Here is a 17,615-nt window from a genome sequence, read left to right as displayed (position 1 = left end):
TAATTTCAATATTGTTGTGTCTCAGGGAATAGAGAGGACTGAAGAGAAGGAGGGAGGTGGGGAGACGATTGGTTGATGGAATAGTCAGAACACACAACGTTTCTCAGTGAAGTTCACTGTCTTATATGGGCACTGTTTGTGGCACCTTAAAACAATTACAGTAGTAACATCAAAGATCACTGATCACAGACTACCATAACAGATGGAATAATGATGAAAAACTTTTAAATATTGTGAAAATACAAAAATGTGCCACAGGGTCATGAAGTGAGCACCTGCTGTTGGAAAAATCGTGTTGTCAGTCTTGTTCACTGCAAGGTTGTCACAAATCTTCAATCTGTAAAAAACAAATAAACAAAATCCCACAGTATCTGGAAAGCACAATAAAGTGAGGTACAATAAAATGAGGTGTGCCTGCACGGGGTTCCGAAGGAGCTTCATCTTCAGGCATCCACTGGGGTCTTGCAGTGAGTCCCCATGAATAAGGGGGGATGCTGGACACAGACAAGTGCCATGGAGCCACACAGCACTGGGAGAAGATAAGGTGGGTTTCGGGTTTGAATTATCACTCAGTCACTTCCTGGCTTTTGGATGCTGGACTTTGCAAGTCACCAGATCTGTCTTGACCCATAAATTGGAGACAGCACCATTTTCCTTGATGAATCTCCATGGTGGCAGAGAGATGCCACCAGCAGTGCCCTGGCACACTCCCCCAGCCCCCACTGGTGATGCTCATCACACATTCTTCACTCCAGGGACTGAGCACTGCCCTGGCACATGCCCCCAGCCCCCACCGGTGATGCCCATCACACATTCTTCATTTCAGGGACTGCGCTTATCCTCAGTGGTTTTCTCTTCTAAAATTGTCTAGTCTTTGAATTATTTTTTTAATTTTAAACTTTTTATTTTATTTTATTTTAGTGTTGACATTTTATCAGTTTGAGTGAACTGCAGAAATCTTACATTTCTGTAAGCTCATTATCACCTCCTGCCTTTGTAAAATCATTGTTTTGCAATTTCCTACACATACATTGGGAATCACAACATGATTATTTTTGCTCAAACTTTCAAACAAAGTTTAGAAAGCTCAGGAGGAGACTGGGGGCCGTGGCTCATGCCTGTAATCCCAGCACTTTGGGAGGCCGAGGTGGGTGGACTGCTTGAAGTCAGGAGTTTGAGACCAACCAGGCCAACATGGCTAAATCCCGTCTCCACTAAAAATACAAAAATTACCCGGGCATGGTGATGGGCGCCTGTAATCCCAGCTACTTGGGAGGCTGAGGCAGGAGAATTGTTTGAATCTGGGAGGCAGAGGTTGCAGTGAGCCGAGATCACACCATTGCACTCCAGCCTGGGCAACAAGAGCGAAACTCTATCTCAAAACAACAACATCAACAACAACAACAACAAAAAACCAAAAACCAAACGAACAAAAAACCCCAAAAACCTCAGGAGGAGGAGGAAGGTCTAATGTCTCCACCAGCATTTCCTTTCTTTCTGTCGCTGTTCCTTCCTTCCTCACCTTTAGAGATTCCCTTTTCCATCGTCTCCCTTCTGTTTAGAGAACTTCCTCTCTCCATTGTTTTAAGACAGGTCTGATTGTGATAAATTTTCTCCATTTTTCTTCATCAGAGAATGTCATGATTTTCCCTTAAGTCTTGAGGAAATCTTTGCTGCATATAGTATTCTGGGCTGATAGTTCTTTTCTTTCAGCCCTTGAAGAATTTGTGCCCTATTGGGACTAGTCTCTAGGGTTTCTGATGAGAAATTTGCTATCTTTTGTATTTTTTTTCCCTATGAGTGACACCTCTTTTCTCTCTGGCTGCTTTTGGGAGTTTTTCATTGTCTGCAGCTTCTGAAGTTTGACTGGGATACGGGCTGTGCCTTGGCTTTGCTCAGGTTCTTGATTCTGAAGTGTATGATTTTTGCCAAATTTGGGAAATTTTCTTCCATTATTTTTTTAGATGCCTTTTCCAGCCTTGTCCTCATTCTCCTCTTCTTCTGGGATTCCAACAACATGAATGTTAGGTTGTTGTTTTACTTCCAAGATACTGGAGGCATTTTATTCTTTTTTTTTTTTTAACCTGTCTTCTCTCTGCTGGTCAGATTGGGTAATTTCTACTGTTCCATTCTCAAGTTCATTGGCTATTTCCTCTGTCTTCTACATTCTTGTGTTGAGCCCATCCAGCAGGTTATTTTATTTGCATTATCATATTTTTCAGTTCTAACATTTCCATTTGGTTCTTTGCTGTATCTTCTGTTTCTTTGCTGATGCTTTCTATTTTCACGTTTCCAGCAGGTTTGTAATTGTGACAATTGCTTCTTTGATAGTTCCAACATCTGTGCCACGTCAGAGTTGGTGTCTGTTGCTTGCCTTTTCTCATTTAAGTTGAGGTTTTCCAGATTCTTAGTATGATGAGTGGTTTTTATTTTATTTTATTTTTAGTTCTGGGGTACAATGTGCAGGGTGTGCAGGTTTGTTACATAGGTAAATGTGTGCCATGGTGGTTTGTTGCACATATCAACCCATCATCTAGGTATTAAGCCCAGAATGTGTTAGCTATTTTTCTTGATGCTCTCCTTCCCTCTGCCCCCACCACAGGCCCTGGTGTGTGTTGTTCTTCTCTCTCTGTCCATGTGCTCTCATTGTTCAGCTCCCACTTGTAAGTGAGAATATGTGGTGTTTGGTTTTCTGTTCCTGTGTTAGTTTGCTGAAGATAATGGCTTCCAGCTTCATCCATGTTCCTGCAAAGGACATGAACCCATCCTTTTTATGGCTGTGTAGTATTCCATGGTGTGTGTGTACCACATTTTCTTTGTCTAGTCTATCACTGATGGGCACTTGGATTGATTCCATGTCTTTGCTATTGTGAATAGTGCTGCAATGAACATACACATGCATATGTCTTTATAATAGACTGATTTATATTCCTTTGAGTATATACCCAGTAATGAGATTGCTGGGTCAAATGGTATTTCTGGTTCTGGGTCTTTGAGGAATCACCAGATGAGTGATTTTTAATTGTATCTCAACATCTTCAGTATTACACCACGTTCTTATGTTCACCTTCTGCTTTAGCAGGGTCTCCTCTGACAGCACACCATCAGGAGAGGAGGCTGTTGCCTCATTACTGTCAATTAGCCGTAGAAGTCTGGGTTCCTCAACAGGTGCCCTGACACCTGGGGTGTTGGGAGGTGCCTTCTGAGTGCAGGGGGTGGAGGTCAGACTCTCCGTCAGGTCTCTGCTGATCCACCCATCAGGAGTGTGGGCGGGGCCACAACCTCTCCTCTGGTGCTTGGCTGGAGGAGGCCATTGTTGTTGAAAAGTTTTCCTTCCTGCTAAGTTGCTCCATTCCTTTGACCTAGAGAGAGAACTGGCTTTTCTTTGGCCTTTTGTTGGGTCTGTGTCTGTTAGTGTTTCCGCATGGCTGGACTCTCCAGGCCTCAGTGAGGATAAAGAAAATGCTACATGTTTCCTCAGGTCCTGCTGTCTCTAGCCCGTCTGCCTTCTCGAATTTTCACAGCTTTTTCTTGAGTGTTTGATGTATAATACATACAGTTCTAGCTGTTCTTAGTGAGGGGAATAGAGAGAAATGGACCTACTTCATGTTGTCTGGAACGGGAAGTTCCTTAATCTGGTTTCGTGGCTGATGTGCAAAACATCATTTATCTCCTTCAGCTGTGTGCAGCTCACCTGCACCACCTTGGAGGCCCCGGTGCCGTTCCCTGCCATGGTTCTCACCAAGGAGCCGCTCGAGCATCCTTCTGAGAGCCAGGCCAAAGCTTCTGGGCCCACAGGATGGTGGTATTTCGGTGCTGGTTTGAAACAGGCACACAGAGGAGGCGGTGATCTTGATGGTGGCAGCTTTTCTGGATCTCATTCCAAACGCTCTCCAGCTTCCAGGGGAAGTAATTCTCCAACGCGTGCAGCAGGAGCTGCCTGAATCCTGGCCGGCCTCTGGGGTGGGGTGGCTTCACAGCACGGACGTGGGAGGGTGGAGCCGCTGTTCTCAAGTGGCCTAGTCTCTGGGCAACTTTGCACTCTTAATGTGCTTAATAATAACTACGGAAACTGAGAAATTTAAAATATTAAATACATTCTGTGTAAACCTAGCATATTTTTATTAAAAGTGATATTTTCCAAATAAAAAAAAATTTAATGAGAAGAGTGGTCTTGGTGTGTGTGCCTTTGCCAATCTCTTTCATGCCTGGCTTAGCAGGAGTCAGTGGATTCTCACATCTCTTTCTGGTGGAAGTGGATGAAGATAATTCCATTCGCTCAGATACACAGTTGGTAAGAGGAGTCTTTTAATGGCCTTTTCAGTTACATGTGGATCTTCTTCGATGATACACCAATTAGGCAGTTTATTTAAGGTTAGTTATGACATGGGAATCCAAAGATATAGCCATGCATTGCTTAACCGCGGGGCGCTTTCTGAGAAATGTGTTGTTAGGCAATTTCACCACTGTGTGGACATCTGGAGCAAGCTTGTCCAACCCATGGCCCATGGGCCGCATGTGGCCCGGGATGGCTTTGAATGTGGCCCAACACAAATTCGTAAACTTTCTTAAAACAGTATGAGATTTTTTTTTTTTTTTTTTTTTTAGCTCATCAGCTATCATTAGTGTTGGTGTATTTTACATGTGGCCCAAGACAATTCTTGAAATGCGGCCCAAGGAAGCCAAGAGATTGAACACCCCTGATGTAGAGTGTGCTGACTCAAACCTAGACGGTAGCGCCTGCTGCACACCTCGGGTCTATGGTGCAGCCTCTGACTCCTAGGCTACAAACCTGCATAGTGTGTGACTCTACTGAACACTGTAGGCAACTCCAACACAATGGTAAGCCCTTAAGTGTCTAAATATATCTAAACATAGAAAAAATACAGTGAAAATACAGTACAAAAGATAAAAACGGGCACACCTACACAGTGCACCTCCCACGAATGGAGCTGCGGGACTGGAAGTTGCTCTGGGTGAGTCAGGGAGTGGGTGCGGACTGGCTGTGAAGGCCTCGGACATGACTGCGCTCTACGGGTGACTCACAAACGCTGTACCCTTCGGTGCACTACACTGACCAAAAATAGTTTTCTTCTTTCAATCATACGTTAACCTTAGCTTACTATGACTTTTTTTACTTTTATAAACTTTTAATTTTTTGACTCTTATAATAACACTCAGCTTAAAACACACATTGTACAGCTGTACAAAAATATTTTCTTTGTATCTTTATTCTATATACTTTTCTTCTATTTTTAATTTTTTACTTAAAAAAAATTTTTTTTTGTTAAAAACAAAAATACAAACACACACATTAGCCTCGGCCGGGTCCTGGGGTCAGGACTGTCAACATCACTGTCTTCCGCCCCCACATGTTGTCCCACTGGAAGGTCTTCAGGGGCAGTGACACACACGGAGCCGTCATCTATGACAATGCCTTCTTCTGGACACCTCCCGAAGGACCTGTCTGAGGCTGTTCTGCAGTTGACTTACACATATATAGAAAGAGCAGTACTCCAAAATAATGATGAGAAGTATAGCATAATAAATACACCAACCTGTGACATGATCGTTTGTTACCATTATCAAATATGACTGCTATAGCTAATTGTGTGTGCTGGGCTTTGTCACATCACAGCCATCCTGGGGTCACACAGTGCATCACTCACGTGGGTGCAGTAATGCTGGTGTGAACAAACCTGCTGCGCGGCCGGCATGTAAGAGTCTAGCACAGACAGCTGTGTACAGTACATAGTACTTGAGAATGATCATCAACGATTATGGTCCTGGTTTATGTATTTGCTACACTGAAAACAAAGGTTGTGGTGAGGTCAGGGGTATGGGTCAGAAGCCCAGAAACCTGTTAGGTAGAGGGGAGGAAAACGGGGGGAAGGAGAATAGGCAGAATTATCAAGCTCGGCCTTGGATAAAGGATTAGGAAGAAAATGCAGGATCCCAGGTGCCGGGGCTAGTGCGGAAGCCAGGCAGGGGCTGGGAGGGGCAGGAACACCTTCAACAAATGCCTACCGACCCCTGCTCAGCCCCACAGGCGGGTCCAACCCTGAAGTCCAGTCTCCACTCATTCTGGACAAATGCGGGGGTGGCTTTCATCTCAGTTCCCCAGTACAGGGATGGGGAGGCCTCCGTGGGTCTTGGCAGCCCTGTTCTCTGGAGCCTGTGTCCGGCAGTCCCCTCTCTGCGTGGGGGGAGGGTGGAGGTGCCCAGCTGTGGCGTGGGGACAGAGGCCAGGTGGAACGTGGCAGTAGCCTCCAACTTGCCTTTTTCTGGGTTCCCAGAGGGATCATTGGTGCCTTTACATGTTGAATTCCAGAAACCAGCCACTCCAGCCAAGACACATGTGGAGAGTGGACTTTGGCAATGGCCGTGGCTTTGGCAAAACTCTGACCGTGTCAGGCTCCTTCTCCCCTTGTAGAAATAGGGTCAGACTGTGCCGAGGCCTCAATGCCCGCCTGCGGACTGAAGGTCACACCCAGGCTGCAGGGAGATGGAGGGGGAGGCCAAGAGAGGGTGAGCAGGGAATTGAAACCCATGGGGTAAAACTATTTTATTCACTTTATTTTTTCATAAAGGACCAAAGGCCGCTGTAGGCGATGATCATCCCCAATCACGGCCCTCGACCGGAGCGCACTTCCCCGCATCTGGAGCCATCTGCATCTGTCTCCTTTGCAGTCTGCCGGTAATTGGGTCTGAAATCACACGCGTCCCACTCAGCTACATTTACATTTCCTTCTTGCGCTGTTTTTATATCCAGAGCTGTTGAAACCACTCCCAGGATGAATTTCTAAACTTAGACCATCTCATCCTCAAACGGCAAGAAAGAAAGTGTGATGTGTCTGTGAATCTGCTGAATGGGCCGAGGGGTGTTTTTAAAAGATCGCATTGCGGGGAAGAAGCAGGCACTGCAGAAACCTATGGACTGGGGTGCTGAAACCCACGAGCTTCCCAGGAAGCTGCCTTTTGGGAGCCTGAGCTATCCCAGAACCTTTTCCTAGCAGCAGATCACAATCACCGTCTCTTCTGTGAGCCCGCTTCAACCCAGCAATGAAAGGACACTTCTGCACTCCAGCAGTAAGAGTAGGAAACCCCACTCTCCCTACCACATAAAGGCTACACATTTGAGATCCTCTCAGTGGACTTTTTTTTTTTTTTTTTTTAAATAACATCTTTCATTTATGCTTGAGCAGGGAGAGGAGTCGTTAAAAAGAAGAGATTTTTAAAATCCCTGTCCAATGCTTTTGGCCAGCCAGCCGCTCGGGACAAAGGGCTGCCTGGTTTGGGGACCTAATTATCCGGAGGCCAAGGCACGGCTGCGGGCAATGGGGCTGCCGATTCCGCAGCGAGCACAGTCCGCCTCATTGTTGGTGAATTTCCTGCTCTTGGCACTTTCTTTGGCAGCCTCATGGCCAGCACCTGTGCACTCAGACCTGGGGCCTGGGACGCCTACACAGATGTCACGGCGCTTTTGTTGATTTCCTATTAGTGGCACTTAATAGGCAGGCGCTGGGGACAGCTTGGCTCGGCTCCGGGGAGGGGCCGCAAACATCGCTCCCTTGGTGGGCGAAGGGTCAAATGGTTTCTAAAGCTCAGCCAGATAATTGCTGGTGATTAGCAATTTTAATTAGCAGGTGCGAGGGGTCGGGACCCCCTTCCCTGTAATTGGACAGGTTGTTAACATTCGTGAAGTTGTGACCAGGGAGTATATTTTACTAACACTCTCCAGGTCTTTTAAAGTTAATTAAATTAAAGGAGCTAAAACCACCAGAGACGGCCTGAGATCTGATGAGCCAGATAGGAAAAGTTTTCAGTAAAACTTGTCTCACTGGAAAAAAAAAGAAAAAAAAAAACAAACTTCAAACACAGCCATGAATCCCTTGTGAACACCGCGTGCCCCTGTGCGTGTTCTTCTGTGGCTGCGGAAGGCTGGGGCCGTGAACGTTTTTTCTCTGCTGGGTGCCTCATGTTGGGACTCAGCCTGTCGGGGTCCGGCTCTTCTGTTCTGCGCACTGACTCTTAGGGGCTTTGTTCGGTCACAGTGAGCAGAAAACCGGTGTCTCCCTGGTGCAGCCTTGGAAGGGGCTGGACACCCACTCATGGCCACAGAGGGCAGCTTCCGGGCGACGCTCCAACTCTGCCTCTCGGACTCCTCACGGATACAGGCTTGTGTTTGAAACTGATCAATGTCCCCCCGGTTCCTTTCACAGACACCAGAAAGCGCGCGAATACACCTCACAGTCTCCGAGTAAGCGCAAGAAGAGGGCGTGGCAGGAGTTTCCCGGGGTCTCGGGGCGCAGGGGTGGTGCCTGCAGCACTCGCCTCTCCAGGCACGCGGGAGGCTGCACGCAGCCCGGGCCGACTTAAAGGCAGGCGAAAACTGACGCAGCCACACTGCCACCTCGAGCGTGACGACAGGGACTAGCTCACACACTCAGGAGGTGGGACGCAAGCCGCCAGGAACACGGGCCTGGTGTCGGAGAAGGGGCGTGGGGAGAAGAGGAGGCACCCACAGGCGGCGAGTTCAGAGTGACAGCAGAGGCCGTGACGGAGCCTCGTCCTCGGTCCCTGAGGTCCCAGGGCTGCGCCTGGCTCGGCAGGCTCTGTCTAGAGATGCAGAAGGCGGGGGTGTGAGAGCCTCGCCCGTGACCTTCGGTTTCTTGGCCCTGTTGTTAGAAGCTTTAATTAGAAGTCTCTTCTTTCCATGACACATTTCTAATGCTCTTTGCCCACAGCACAGACACTCGCTCTAAGCGCCAATAAGAATAATTCGTTCATGACGGGAGAACCGAGTGCTCCATTCTGAGTTCCCGCAGAGGGTTCTGTGCGTTTCCAGAAAGAGCAGATGGGGGCGCGGGGGTGTGTTTGAAGGAGCTTCGAAGAGGGTGGCCCCGTGGGGTGGGGTGGGGGGATGGGGCCTCGTGGCATGTGGACAGTGACCCCAGGAAGCTTCCAGCCAAGAGTCACTCACATGGAGCCGAGTGTGACTGAGGGTGAGCAGGTGGTGGGAGGCTACGTCCCGGGGGGCGGCAGGCAGAGGGTGAGGTCCTCGGCCATGGGTGAGACTGAAGAGGGCTGCAGGATGCGCTGTCAGAGGCTGCTCCGGTAAGTATGCAAACATGGGGCATGTAACATGCATCCCTGACGGCTTTCCTTTGTGATTTAAAAAGCATGTTTTGGCCCGGTGCAGTGGCTCATGTCTATAATTTCAGCACTTTGGGAGGCTGAGGTGGGCGGATCACCTGTGGCCAGGAGTTCGAGACCAGCCTGGCCAACATGGCAAAACCCCATCTCTACTAAACATACAAAAATTAGCCGGGCGTGGTGGTGCGCGCCTATAATCCCAGCTACATGGGAGGCTGAGGCAGGAGAATCACTTGAACCCAGGAGGCAGAGGCTGCAGTGAGCTGAGACTGTGCCACTGCACTCCAGCCTGGGCAACACAGTGAGACTCCATCTCCAAACAACAACAACAAAACTAAAAAAATTATTGTATACATGTTTACAATAATACCTTCTCCCCACACCTGATTCACCTGTAGTCGTTTTCTGGTGCCCCTCATACCTCTGGGGAGCACCGGCCACCATGCCCCAGGTGGCTGTGTACATGCCCTGCCCCTGGCCCCTCATCCCCCGATGGTCTCCTGAGTGGGAGCATGGAGCTGGGGGAGTATGCCCAGGAGACTCTGAGCCCCGGCAGAACAAAGCGAGCTCTGCCTTCAGCCCTTTGGCCTGAGACTCTGTGCCTGAGAGCAGGAGCGGGACCCTCTGCACCCAGGGCAGCTGAGGGCATCTGAGGGCAGCTCCTGGGGTTCATCACCTTTGTTGAGTGACTACAGGCAAGTCCATAGAGAACATTCCTTCTTTCTTGTTTTGCTTTCGCCCCATAATCTTTAAAACCAGTCTGCAAAAACATCAAAACACCTGGCTCAGAACTCAGGACTCAGGAACTCCTGCCAGGCTGTTTGGTGGAGGCTGCAGGCAGAGGATGGGATCCACTTGGAGGAGGCAGGCAAATCAGCTGTGCAGGGTGGTCACTATCATAGTTTTCCAGGAAGGTCATGCTCCTGTGTGGAGCAGGGCGAACAGAAGGACCCAGGGGCTGGTGTAGGGCAAGTCGCTGATGCCCTTAGTTAATGGGGCCCTGAAGCAGAGTAAGTCCCAGCAGGATGGCCCGGCCAGGTCCCTGTGAGGTCCCCGGCGAATGGAGGTGAGGCCAGGGGCTGAGAAAGGACTCCATCTGCAGATGAAACCACACAAACTCCTGCTTCTCAACTTGGGGGTTTGGCTTGGGCGACGCCCTTGGTGAGACAAATCCAGAGCAAGGATGGTGAAGAACGCCCATTAGTCAGTGGCCTTCCTTTGTCTCTTAGCTTTTCCCTTGTGATATGGTTTGGCTCTGTGTCCCCACCCAAATCTCATCTTGACCTGTAATCCCTATGTGTCCAGGGAGGGAGATGATTGGATCGTACAGGCAGTTCCCCCATGCTGTTCTCATCATAGTGAGTTCTCATGAGAGCTGATGGTTTTATGAGTGTCTGGAAGTTCCTCCTTCGCGCTTCTCTCTCCTGCCACCTTGTGAAGAAGGTGCTTTCTTACCCTTTGCCTTCCACTGTGATTGTAAGTTTCCCGAGGCCTCCCCACCCATGTGGAACTGTGAATCAATTAAACCTCTTTCCTTTATAAAGTACCCAGTCTCGGGTATTTCTTCATAGCAGTGTGAAAACAGACTAATACACCTTGGAAATAATCTCATGCTTACAAAAGAGTTGCAAAAATAGCAAAACTAGTATAAAGTGTCTGCCCTACCCTCCACCCAGCTTCCCTGAAGGCTGTGGTTACGTAATTCATTGTGTTAAACTTATAGTCACATAGCAGATGACACTATTACCAGCCGGTCTACAGGCCTTGTGTGAATGCTACCAATTTCCCTGTGATTGCCTCTTTTCTGGTCCCAGACCCATTTCGGGGCCCAGGTTGCTTCTAGCTGCTATGTCATTCGTCGCTGCCCAGCTGGGGGAGTTCCTCCCTGTAGATTCCTCTTCAATGACCATGGCAGCTCTGGAGAGCTGATTTTATAGGATGCCCCTCTGTTTGGGTTCGTCTGATGTTTCTTCATGAATAAATTAAAATTATGTGTTTTTGGCCAGAATGCCAAATGTCCTTCTGTGGCCTCCCGGCAGGCACATGACGTCCCCCAGCCTCACTCCTGGTGGTGCAACTTTGACCACACAGGTAGGTGGCATCTGCCGGGCATCTCCCCTGTCAGCTTGGGATTTTCCCCTTTGCCATGATTCAGTGTCTTATGAAAAGGTATCTGGGGACTACGGAAATAGCCAGTTTCTCATATTTTTGCCTGCCGATCTCAGCTCCCTTGAGAACACTGCCTTCTACACTTCTTCCCGTGCTGCTTGCCAAATGGTGGTGTTCCTGCTTTTCCCGTTTCTTCTTTCCTTCCACACTGAGTAACTGGGAGTGTCCTGTGAGAAAGGGCTGTCTCTCCCCACCCTATGTACTTATTTGATTACCTATTTGTATCAGCTTAAGCTCATGGATATTTATTCTATTCTATGGAATAGAATTTATTATTATTACTATTATTGTTCTTAGTTTAAAATTTCCAGCCCTGGCCACTGGGTGCTCCTTCAGTAGAAGAGCCCTACTAAAGCCACGTGCTGTGGAAGTGTGCTTTTCTAAACTTTCATTTTTTTTTCTTTTTTTTTTGAGACAGAGTCTCACTCTGATCTTGGCTCACTGCAACCTCTGCCTCCTAAGTTCAACTGATTCTCCTGCCTCAGCCTCACCAGTAGCTGGGATTACAGACGCCCATCACCATGCCCGGCTAATTTTGTATTTTTAATAGAGACAGGGTTTTGCCACGTTGGCCAGGCTGGTCTCGCACTCCTGACCTCAAGTGATCTGCCTGCCTCGGCCTCTGGGATTACAGACGTGAGCCATCGCACTTGTGCGTGAAGGTTTTCTAACCTTCTATCCGATTTTCTAACCTCCCCAAGCCACAGGATGAGAAAAGGTGAGCGACACTCTCGGGGACACAGGGTGGGGCGGAGGGCAGGGTCTGGCTGTGCAGCTGGCTCCTGGGGGAACACACAGCCGTGGGAGGGCCTGGTGCTGTCTATGGCTGCGGCTGCTGTCTGTACAGTGAACTGGTGAGAACCATGCAGATGTGGGGGACATGCCCCTGAGCACCGTCAGTGCTCTACCCGAATCCAGATTTCTTTTCATCAGTGTTCTAAGGGAAGGATGCCGAACGTAGCGATGCTATTCAGGCACCTGTGGTGCCAGGCGAAGCTCAGTGCTGCACGCGAGCTTCCAGTCAGTCCTCGAGCCACCTCAGAGCCAGGGCCCAGGCTATGGGCGCGAAGCTTCATCAAGGAGGGTATCAGGGTGTCCGGCTGCTATGGAATATGATGGGGGTGCTCTCGCATGTGCTTGCACATGCTCTGTGTGCATTTCTGTGCTCTCGTATACTCCCGTGTGCCCCTCTGTGCTTGTGTGTGCTCTCCTTTGCGCCCATGTGTGTGCTCGTGTGTGCTGGTGGGGTGAGTGTGATGCTCTAGGGAGGCCGCTCCCTCCGGGCGGCTGCCTTATCTATCTGCCCTGCCTCCCCGGGCCCCGCTGACTCCAGGCCTCCAGGAGATGGGGATTGAGCACCTGCCTTCCGTGTGCCCGGCCGTGGGTGTCCTGGGCTGAGCAGGAGGCACTGGCCCCACGTAGCCCTCACAGGGCGGAGCTGCTGCTCCCAGGGCAGAGGACATGTCTTCTCCCTGCCCGCTGCCTGGGGCTACTTTGTCCCTCACCTTGCTCGGGCCAAGACCCGACACCCTGAACTGTGGTCACTGATGGGTGCCAGGTGGATCTCCAGGCACCGTGAGCCGGGCTGAGCTTGTTTTCCACGGGCCCATCGCTGTGGGTGTCGTGCACGTGCCGGGGCTGGCTCTTGTCAGGGAACGCTGTGATGACTCACACGCCTAAAAATGGCGTCTTGATGTCCTGAAATCATACAACAGAAACATTTCTAACCTCCTCCAAATTCCATGGGTGACTGGGACGTTTGGCTGTGGTCTGCTCCTGAGCACTGTCAGAGGCTGCGATGGGCTACCGGGTCCCTCTTCGGTCCGGCTCGCGGGGAGGTGCCGGTGGGTGGTGCAGGGAACGAGGCTGGGGTCTGCACGCGTGTGCTGTTTCTCGGCCTGAGAGTGAGCTATGCATGCTGAAGTCCTGGTGGGTGGGCAGCCAGGAAAATGCTTTGTGTTTTGGGGTCTGCTCTTCACTCATTGTAGGAGACTCTGTGTAGTTTAAGCTCTAGAGAGAGTGATCTCTGGAAGCCAAAATAGACATAAAGTTTACATTCAAATGCCGTGTATCTCAGTGCATTCAGAAATGCGCTTAAATGCTGGAAAGCACTGCTTTCCCCGTGGATGATTGACGTTGCTTCTATTTCGTTATAACGTTGTTTCTGGAAAAGAGATCATCAAGATGCAGAGGCCGTGGCTGCGACGGAGGAAGGAAGCGGGGGAGCCACGGCAGGAGAGAGGAGAGAGGGAGGGAGCTCGGAGGAGGGGGCTGCCTCGCGGTGTTCAGGACACCTGTGCCCCGGTTACCTGTCTGTGCCCCCGTGAAGAGTTGTTACTGCTCGTCGGTTTGCTTCCGCCCTGCAGGAATCGTGGTCCTTTCGTGTGGCAAGGTCACCAAGCAGCGTCACCACCCCAGACAACAGCAGGTCACCCTCCCTGGCTGCCGCGTGGCAGGGCGGGTTCAGGGACGGACTCTGCACTTCACTCTGATTTTCGTCACTTTTGTGGGTTGAAGTTAGACCCCTATTCTGTTGTTTGAACACAGATCTGGGCCACTTTACTGATATTAGTTACCTGCTGTGCCTCTTAGCACCTCCCGACTTCCTTGCTGTACTCTGAAAATGCAGGTTTTGTGCACCTGAATTATAATCTTGCTGTGATAATGCGCCTGTATTGATTCAACAAAATGAGTTGTCTATTTTGTTTTCACTTCAACATCTCTAAGAAGGAAAGACTGACAATCGGGAACATAAATATTTTGGACTTCACATCTTGTGGCATGAAGATGATAAAAAAAGTGTAATAATTACGAGGTAAAATTTTACCAGGAAACGCAGTTCTGTTTGAACTGGAGGATGAACTCACAGAAAGCACTTATTCTAGAGCAGTGTTAAAATGCTTCAATTGCCCAAGCATCTAAAAGGCAGAAAATTGATAGCATTCCATTAAAGGTGCAACAAACCAAATCTAAATATGTAGAAACTGCTGCCTGGGTCAGGATTGATTTTAGGCTTTATGAAAAATACATAAAGGGTTTTATTTCTACAGTGCTTTATCCTAGACATTGTCTTTGGGCTCTAAGGGGTTTCTCTGATTTACCAAGCACGATTATAAATAATATCTTCGAAGGATTGCAGAATATTCTAACCCTACATTTTTTTTTTACATGAGTCTGATGTTTTCTCGTAGGTTCGGGTTCATTTAAATAGATTGGTTTGAGTTGGATTTCAGTGCTTAATTATAATTATTGTACGTAACTGAACATTTCAATATAACGAACCAATTGATCAGGCTTATATTCATATTTGAAGAAAATTGGTATTTTTGAAAACAAACAGGAAGATAATTTTCTTTAGAATTATGACGAATATGACTGAGTTATATGACGAATATGACTAAGTTTCCTGACTGTCCCCATCTCTCTCTATGAGGCCCGTTACTGGTTTGGAAGATGTTTTAGAATCACAGGTTTTTGTTATTCCCTAGACTGACTGGGGCTAGAAAGGGGGTGCGGGCGGCGGGGGACGATGCGGGGCTGTTCAGTTTCCACGCATCCCTCCCGGTATAAATGAAGCTTCCTCAGCAGATGGTCCTCGCCCCCCACCTGTGGCTGTCGTAACAAAGTACCACACGCCAGGTGGCATATGACAGCACGAGTTTCTTACCTCCAGCTCTGGAGGAGTCTGGAAGCCTGAGACCCTGCCCCTCTGAGCCCCGCAGGGAGGAGCCTTTCGCTGCCTCTTCCAGCTCCTTGCTGCTCCTGGCTCGTAAACCCTTCACTCCTGTCCCTGGCCCTGCTGCTGCATGGCTGTCTTCCCTCTGCGCATGTCTGTGTCCATGTTTTCCCATTTAATAAAGACATCGGCCATTGAATTAGGGCACCCCTTATCAGTGTGACCTCATCTTAACCAGTTATATCTGCAAAGACCCCGTTTCCATATAAAGCCCCAGGTGCCATGGGTTAAGACTCGAACACATCTTTTTGGGGGACATGATTCAACCCACGACAGCAGCCGTGGGTCTCAGGAAGATGGATCAAGCGATGAACACACACCCAGCCAGAGCTCCAGTCACTCACTCTGCATCCATGGAGAGGCCTCTCCATGCTTCGGGGCCTCAATGTCCTCATCTGTAGAGTGGGGAGATTGGGTTAGATCAGCCTTCCCAAGGGGTTTTCCACAGAGCTGGAGCTCTGGGAGATCAAACAGGCATCTTTCAAAATAAAGCCTTGGGCACGAGTGAGTTTGGGAACTGTGTTGGGCAAGACCACAGGTTTCATGATCTCAAGACTTCTCAGAGAAGTCACTCCCCAGTGCCTGCAGGAATCTGCAGGGGCAGGAAGCGGAGGGAGGGATGACGGCACACACCGACTCTGAGGCCAGACCACACCCAGAGAGAATTCTGTTCTTCTGCAGAGAGAATCCCACCTCATGGCTGCAGTGCAGAGTCCACGCATGTCCAATTTGTACTTGCTTTTATAAATCTGCGTGTGTGTGTGTGTGTGTGTGTGTGTGTGTGCATGTGTGTGGCATAGAGAAAGATTTGTGCCTGCTTTTACTTTTCTTTTTTCCTTCAACTTTTAAGTTCCAGGGTACATGTGCAGGGTGTGCAGGTTTGTTGCAAAGGTAAACACGTGCCATGGTGGTTTGCTGCACAGAGCATCCCGTCACCTAGGTATGAAGCCAGCATCCCTTAGCTATTCTTCCTGATGGTCTCTGTCCCTCCACGCCCCACCCTCCTACAGGCCTCAGTGTGTTGTTCCCCATAGTGTGTCCATGTGTTCTCATCATTTGGCTCCCACTTATAAGTGAGAACATGCGGTGTTTGGTTTTCTCTTCCTGCGTTAGTTTGCTGAGGATAATGGCTTCCAGCTCCATCCATGTTCCTGAAAAGGACATGATCTCATTCCTTGCTATGGCTGCATAGTAGTCCATGGTGTATATGTACCACATTTTCTTTATCCAGCCTACCATTGATGGGCACGTAGGCTGATTCCATGTCTTTGCAGTTGTCAATAGTTGTGCCTGCTTTTTCATTGCTATTTACCGACTTGCGCTTTCTGGGTCATTAAGTCAGTTTTGGAACGAGATTTTAAAGGCTTCCTGGCCCCCCACGCGTGGAGTGCCACCATGGGGCTGGCTGTTGGTTTGGGCACCCTACAGGCTCAGTGCCTGTGGTGGATACTTCCTGCTGCCCACCCCCAGCACAGGGCATGCCATGGTCGCCTTCACAGTGTGCGATGCTCCCGCCTGAGGAAGCCAGCCCGGCCAACGCAGAGCCAAGGACCACTGAAGGCATCGCCACCGCTACACGCTTGGAGCCATCCATGCCTGCAGCCGCGTTGAATGCCTTCTGCTTCTTTCCTATGGCAGCTTGAACTGGGTTACTTTTGCTTACAAATGAAGTCCTCTAACTCAGGAAATTGGGACTCTAGGATGCAGTCATCAGGGACCCAGTCAAGATTGCAAATATGGGGATGGAGGTAAATGAGGAAGTGAATGACTTCAACAGAAATCCCTCTCTATAAACTCCTACTGCCGGTGAGTCCCTGTGGCTGACACACGTCCTACCTAACATCGAAATCTCAGCCTCCAGCCCAGGGCACGCGAGACATCCAAACCTCACTCACTCAGCATCTGTCTCCTGGACTAGCAGTCACAGTACATCCGTCCCCGTCTACATCCTAACAGGGAAGCCTTCCCCAAAACAAATCCAAGTGTTCTTCTATCTATGAAGACTTTCGATCAAAACCAGATTCATCTTCTGGGTGGATACATGTGCCTAGCCCACCAGCATCTTCTCTGTGTCTACCTGACCCACAGCTAATATCCAGGCGACGCCCCACACCCACTCAGGGTCCTCCTCATCACTGCCCAGTGCTGCCATTCACTGACCGATCTTCTCACAGAGCAGACCTCGTGCGGGGTATGCTAACGGCATCTACGGACAGTGGGGTTTGCTTCAGTGACCATCGCTCAAGGAGGCAGGTGGTACCCAGGCACCAGCAGTGTGGCTGTGCCATCAGTGGACAGGGCATCCATGCCATGAACAGGGGGACTCACTGTGCTTTTAGACACTTCCGACTTTTTGACTGCACAGTTTCTAAATAATTGCCTTTTTCTTTGTGTGAGGTGGCACCCTCCCCCCTCCGTTGCCTGTTTCTCATTCAAAATAAAGGCAAGTATACTTGAGAAGGGTGGAAGGGGGAAAGAGAAAGGAAGACAATGTCTCCAGCTCCAAAATGTAAACTACTATATTTATCTTTTAAAGAAAGTTCAAGTTCCAAGA

General features: G+C 49.3%; 2 long non-coding RNA genes across 2 annotated transcripts; both read left to right on the top strand.

Annotated features, from left to right (window-relative positions):
• Positions 1–5,677: 5,677 nt before the first annotated feature.
• LOC115932767 (uncharacterized) lies at positions 5,678–7,147 on the top strand. Its single transcript, XR_004068936.2, has 2 exons — positions 5,678–5,819; positions 6,591–7,147. It is a non-coding gene; the product is annotated as an uncharacterized lncRNA (long non-coding RNA).
• A 730-nt stretch (positions 7,148–7,877) lies between these two features.
• Positions 7,878–16,750, top strand: LOC109029378 (uncharacterized). The gene is made up of 3 exons (XR_002008438.2): positions 7,878–8,260; positions 11,744–12,043; positions 16,561–16,750. It is a non-coding gene; the product is annotated as an uncharacterized lncRNA (long non-coding RNA).
• Positions 16,751–17,615: the final 865 nt, after the last annotated feature.

This window comes from Gorilla gorilla, chromosome 14, assembly GCF_029281585.2.
Source record: "Gorilla gorilla gorilla isolate KB3781 chromosome 14, NHGRI_mGorGor1-v2.1_pri, whole genome shotgun sequence".
Taxonomy (NCBI): Eukaryota; Metazoa; Chordata; class Mammalia; order Primates; family Hominidae; genus Gorilla; species Gorilla gorilla.
Note: the sequence above shows the minus strand (reverse complement) of the source record. Positions and strands in the feature narration are given on the sequence as shown.